The sequence below is a fragment of the Pinus tabuliformis genome, chromosome Q (genome assembly GCF_031772625.1).
Source record: "Pinus tabuliformis cultivar Carrire ecotype Pingquan chromosome Q, CPIR1, whole genome shotgun sequence".
NCBI lineage: Eukaryota > Viridiplantae > Streptophyta > Pinopsida > Pinales > Pinaceae > Pinus > Pinus tabuliformis.
This window is the reverse complement of record NC_142296.1, coordinates 1153110423-1153117180: the sequence shown is the minus strand read 5'-3', so window position 1 is coordinate 1153117180 and position 6758 is coordinate 1153110423. Positions and strand designations below refer to the sequence as shown.

At 35.9% G+C, this 6758-nt stretch overlaps 1 pseudogene; it reads left to right on the top strand.

The window, feature by feature from the left end:
• Positions 1-305: 305 nt before the first annotated feature.
• Positions 306-1955, top strand: LOC149223731 (uncharacterized; annotated as a pseudogene).
• Positions 1956-6758: the final 4803 nt, after the last annotated feature.

The window sequence follows — 6758 nt, the reverse complement described above, 5'->3', positions numbered from 1 at the left end:
TACCTATCTCCTTTCCTTACGTGTCAGTCATATCCATCCATGATGAGTATTCCTACTAACCCTGCATATTTCTCTTGTACATTTATTGGTGGCATTGTCAAGAGTGTTCACATAAATGAGATAAGTTGGAAATGCAGGTGCAAACATAGAGGAGAATGTGGGTGCCTAATAAATAGGGACTGGGTGCTTAATAAGCATGAAGTGAGGTTTTGAGCCCCATGTTTCACCAAATCAATTTCATACTTTAGGAGAGCTAGCGCAAACAATGAATAGATAAGGTGTTAGTGTGGGCCTCTCAAGTTACAATGAGAATGCAGGTGCTTGAACATGGTGTTAAGCTTTCAACCCTAAGCTTTGCCAACTCAAATACTTAAATTTTCTTTTGTGTCATTCCCAAAGGAAGCTATTGCCTTCCTGTCACAATGCAAATCGAAATTTTGAGTGGAAAATTTAAAAGACTAAGCCCTAACTAGCTGTCAAATAAATCTATGTCCTAAAGATTATTTATTGCTAAGTTGTTTAAGAATTTTTATAATGTAGAAGTAGTGTGCACAATATAGGTTTTGGATTCATATATGAGCTGCTCTTCTGAATTTCTAAATTGATTGTAGAGATTAAATGGTATATCTTGTACTGTGATGAAATTCTAGAAATTCTTTTTCCAACTTATTCCAAAGAAGGGTGGGACACCCAAAAAATATGAAGTTGTTTTTATCGCCCCAATAGGTGAAGAATTCAAGACCAAAAAGGCAATAGAGCGGTACTTGAAGGAAAATCCAGGAGGGCCTTCTCTCTTTGAATTTGATTGGAGCACAGGTAAAATTTGTTATTTTATTGGTTTTTCCTGATCTGGACTATGTTCAGAGCACATGTAAAGTTCACTATTTTATTGGTTTTTCCTGATCTGAACTTGTGTTCTTACATGTCTTTTTTGTTTGTTTGTTTTTGTTTTTGTTTTTTGTCTTTTGTCTTTTGTTTTTGTTGTTGTTTTTGTTTTTTGTTTTTTGTTTTTTTTTGTTTTGTTTTTTTGTTTGTTTTTTTGTATTTTTGTTTTATTTGTTTTTTTGTTTTGTTTTATTTGTTTTTTGTTTTTGTTTTATTTTGTTTTGTTTTGTATTTTTGTTTTGTTTATTTATTTTTGTTTGTTTATTTATTTTTTCGTTTGAAATCCATACCCTTCTTGTGAGGATATTGGCATGTATATTTTAGAAAATATAATTTGACATTTTATTTCTAGCATAAGTGAGGTAACACCAAGAAGGTGATCTTCAAGGATAAGTGAAAAAGTAAAGGAATCACAAGTCAAAACACGAGAAAGTGAATCGAAGAAAAAACCAAAGAGATCCAGAAAATCAAAAGGAGATTCAGAGGATGTAGAGAAACAAGAATCATAAGTAGAAGCTAGTAAGGAAGAGGAAATGCATGATATCCATCATAGGGAAGATATCGCTGAAATAGGGGAAGATGTTGGTCACAAAAAGGAAGAAGAAGGGAGGGGAAAAGATGATCTTGATAAGAAGAAGGAAGCAGAAGAAGAGAGTGATGACTAAAGGGAAATAGAAAACAAAGAAAAAATACATGGGTCAAAAACTGAAGAAATAAATAAAATGGATGAGAAGGCAGAAGAGATGGCACCATAAGGGGCATAAGGTGACATAAAGAAAGATCCAGTGTTGGAGAATGAGAAAAAGAACAAGGATTTGGAGAGTAAGGGAGAGCCTCAGGAACCCAAGCAAGGTTCAATTGATGTAACAAAGGAGAATGGTTTTGATGGTACAGGTACACTAGAGAACTGTGCCTTGGTCAAACATGCAGAGCCAATGAAGGAAATGCATGACTTGAGGGAAAAAGTACTTGAAGGTCAAGCAGGACAAATGGAAAATGAGATTGGTTCACTTTCCAACCACACTGCAATAAGACAGACCCCTGAGCTCCCACTTAATGCATCCGGATGAACTTCTATGGTTTAAATTTGTGCATTGTTGGAGGTTAGCTTCTTAATTCACACATTATTCATTGGGAGTTTTGCCCCAGGTTTAGAGTTTGAAGGGAGGAGGAAAACTCTAGGAGTGTTTCTTTAATATTGCAATGATAGATTACTGCTATCCTACATATCATAGCGAAAATGGAACCTGGCTTTTGCAGCAACTCTTGCTACAGTTGCATAGTCACCGATTAGTTGCCATGGTTTTGGTTCTTTGACTTGCATTTCTTATCAATTTACTTTTTGTAAATTTAACTTATCTAGTTCCTTTTATACATTTTCACTACAATTTTTAGCTTCTTGCATATGATTTTATTAGTCTTTTCTTTATGATGTAACAAATTATCGATGAATTTTTATGTAGCTATATTTAGTTCTCAATATATTCAATTGATCAGTAGTATGGAAAATGGTTAGGTTTAGATGCTTTATAGTTCTTATTTCCTGTTATACATTCTCTGAAGCAAGGAGATGCAAAATGTTATTTCTCAGAGTCCATTATATCTGTAGCTTTGAAAGCCTAGAGGTGTTTGGTTGTACCCCCAATATTCTAACATTCTTGTTCAAGATTTTGTTGATTTTAGCTTTTTAACCTAGAAAAGGTCTCTATCTTGTTGCATCTCATGAAGCTTGGGACCTAAATAGAGCAGGATTCAGGAGAAAATCTCAAATGTAACACTGATGAAAAATCTGTTTGTGGTGAGCTTTTCTGGGAATTATGTGTTGCTAATACCTTCTTGATTATGGTTCATTTGTCTTTCTTATTCTACAAAGACATGCTTCATTATATTTGTTTTAGTATCAGTTTCAAGTTGTTGGATCATGTTCTTTGTTTTAATGAGATAGCTGATTTATAGGAATTTTATTGGGAACCCTTAAAGCATCTTAAAAATAAAAAATAAACAATTCCCACATTTTTGATATCTGTTTTACTGTTGGAGTGGGTCCTAAAGCTATTTTTTGTGTGTTTAACCTTGAATGATTTTGATTTAGTGGTGCATGATTTGTTGATTTGAAGTGTGAGATTTATCTTCCACAAGCCTTTCTTTGCGTTCTCCATGTACTATAACAGATCTACCTTATGTAGACCATGAAACATTTTTTGTGATGGAGTAAGGATAACATTCTATTGAAGTGAATGTGATAACCTATTGGAATTGAGGTGGGAAAGGAAGGGAATGATACTTCTTTAGTTGGTGGTATTATTTTTGTATATAATTCTATTAATAATGTTTATGGGTTATTTTAGTTTTTACAGTTGCTTCTCAACATTTTGGTACTTATGTGAATTGTATCTCCTCTTTTTATAAACTCTAGTAATGGAAAATAGAAATGGATTCACTATATTAGTGGCAAGAACCAACATCCTTGTAGAGTTTAGGGGAAGTGTGGATTTACTTTTTGCTTGACGACACAAAAATATATGCCTTCTGTTTCGTTGAAATTTTAGGCCTTAAATTTGATCTTGCATAGGTTGTTTCATTATAGGGCGATAAGGTTCTTGGTTATTGGTGTTCAAGACATTACTTTAATATTGTTTATCTTATATTTTCAAGAGATTCTCTGATTATAGAAATGCCAGGGTCATTCCTATTTTAAGGAAGTGATATTAGTTCTTAATATTGTTCCCATGGTCGTCTCTATCTCCCATATGATGTTAGTTCCAATGTGGATCCAATGTAATCACTCATTATGTAAAAGAGACCTTAAAGAGAAATCCACTATATCTAGATTGAGTGGGCCTAATGGTTAAGAGCATGTGTTTGCTCCTAAGAGGTCATAGGTTCAAAACCAGAAGGGGTAGAGTATGTATGCCTTCATTGACTTAGCGGTCAAATCACTATGTGGAGGTGGGTCCCTTGTCCCACAAGTAAGGGGTCTCATACACCAATGTGGGATCTGGCTTGGTTGTGACCTTTAGAATTTCATTTCAAAGGTATGAGAGTGAAAGGAAGCCTTGTCTTTAGTGAGGTGCATGATAAGGTAATGCTTGCCTTCAACATGTAGAAAATATTGTAGACATTTGGAGGTTGATTTTGGAATACACCATTGTTTTGAGCTAGCCAAATGGAGCAGATCACCTCTACAACCAAAATTTTGTCTTATGTTCTAGTTGTAGTCCATTCATTTAATGCCTCTTTGTTATCTCCATTCCATTGTTGAATTTTACATAATCTATGAGTGATAGTCCATATCTCATTGGTGAGATGACAGTGAATCAAAAGGTCATTTCACGCTTTCTTGTTATTCCCTTAAGAGCGCATGTGTTGGTACCTTTCCATCCTATTCTTCTAAGCATGTCTAGGTTGGGATTTCACCCTTGATTTGAGATTTGGGGCCCCAACCATGGTTGTAGATAGTTGTCTTGCATCTAGGTGGCATCTAGAGGGTCTAGACTTCTGCTTGAACACCTTATTTGGTGCAAACCTATTCACAAATATTCATCAATTGATTTTTCATCATAATATAGATCAATTTATATGTTATTTTATATACATGCACATAATAAATCTTCCTAAAACATGGTTGATCTTTGTGTGCCTTAGCCAACAATGTTTCTCCAGATGGGAGGGTAAACAATGCTTCTATATTCGGAATCAAAGAAAGTCCATCATATAATATTGGCTTGCCCTCCCTCCCCAACTGCCATTGAATAATACTCTTCCTTTATAAAGATTGAAAGTATTTCTTCGCTTCGGTGTTGTGTTCATTCTTTCTATTATCTCTAGGATATTATCCACCCCCATGATACCTTCCAACTATGAAACAACCAATGGAAAACAAAAAAAATGGGGTTCTTGTCAAATGACAAAACAACGACAGAGCTCAATGAAGAAGGGAAGGGGAACAAAAAAGACCCGCAGAGAGCATTACAACAAGAACAACAAGACCAAAACTAATCAATAGGATAGGGCAAGCACCTTGTAGGATCAACGATGATGATACGACTATGGCGATGGCTAGGTTGCTTGGATGGGTCGTTCAGTAGAATTAGTCTAGCTTGTTCACTGCCCCTTGAAACCTAATGAAACCTAATCTCCCATAAGGGCTAACTGCCTTATGTTACCTCTATGTCCCTAAAAGAAGAGCTTGACCTTGACCTTGACCTTGACTTTGAGCTTGAGGTTACCGTTTCCCTCAAACTAAAAGAAGTGTTTGACCTTAATGCAAGGCCTTTCATTACCACTTCCTGTTCCTCAAAGAAAGAATAATAACCTTACTTTCATTCGAAGCGGAAAATATTATCAATGAGAAGATAATGTGCCTAACCCTCATAGTGTGTATCATTCGGTGCCATACTGTGTCATAGTACCGTACCATGCATGTTGGGTGGATGTGTCAACTTGTGATGGTTCCTTCTCTCATGGTCTGGCGATGCAGGCTTCTCTTCTTTCTCTTGGGTATGTTGGAAACTAGGGGCCCTTCTCCTCTCTCAGGTATGGTGGCTCAATAGGGTACATATCCTCTTGGCCATTAAATGCCATAAATCATAGTGAGATGTGATTGAGTGTGGGTTAAGTAATTGCATTGTGGGAGAACTAATATGCATTTACAATGTCTATCAAAAGAAGAAAGGTGCAACTAATATGCATTTACAATGTATATCAAAAGAAGAAAGGTGCATTGTAGAATGCATGTGGGGTCATAAGAGAGGCATCATGTCACTATACCAGGGATATAAAAATAAAAGGGTATAAAAATGTGAATAAAAAAATGGATACATACAATATTTAGTGAAAATAGGGGTTTTATAAATTGGGAAGGTGTATTGGATTTATATTGGTAGGGGGTTAAATAATGTGATTTTTAGAGGTATTTTCCAATATGTAGTCAAATTAAGGGTATTGTTTAGTATGCCATGAACGCACGTGCTATGTCAGAGGTTCAGTGAGTGAAGCCCCCGTGCTCTCTTGACTACATTTGATGGCCATTCTCATAGGCTGCATGGAATTATTCTAGCCTTTCCCATTTATGTTAGGGTAAGGTGGTCAATATCGAGGTGGAAATAGTCGATGCGAATTTGGATTATAATATTCTATTGGGATGAAATTGGATTTATGAAATGGATGCCATTGTATCATCATTATTTCACATCCTATGCTTTCCCCATGAAGGGATAATTGTTACTGTTGATCAGATGGATTATTCTCCGAAAGAATCCAATGCATCCTCTAATTTTTCAGTTCCCTTGTTTAAGAATGCCAAGAAACCTGTTGAGAATTTGGGAGTCATAATGTATTCCTCATTGATGGGTACTTTTGATCTTCCTTCTCCTATTGCTCGAATAAATTCCATTTCATCATCCAAGGCCCCTTCTTGAAGAGAGTTCTTCAGAACTCATTATTTTTCAGATCCTTGGCCCTTACCCTCTTCTACAACCACATTAGAAGAAGGGAAAGTGGGTGGAATGGCATATCCCATGTTTGCAACCAAAATTGCTTATCAAGTTGTAGTTAATACTGCAAATTCCAATCCTACTCCTTTTTCACCGGAGGATTTGGATGGAGATGTGGCTCCAGATTGGAATCTTGACTCTACTTATTCTATGGATTGCCTTGATACTGTTCTACCATATGAGGAAGCAATCCTAGAAGCAATGAAGGGTATAGAAAGACTATGGGATTATTTGCATCATTGATCATATTTTCTCCCGGACTTGCATGAAGTAGAATCAAGTTTGTCTATCCCTTCATCAACTGGTGGTGTTCACACAGTATTAAACCCTTTGGCTCTAGCACAAATTTTTGCCAAGGTAATATGTATGTCATTTCGG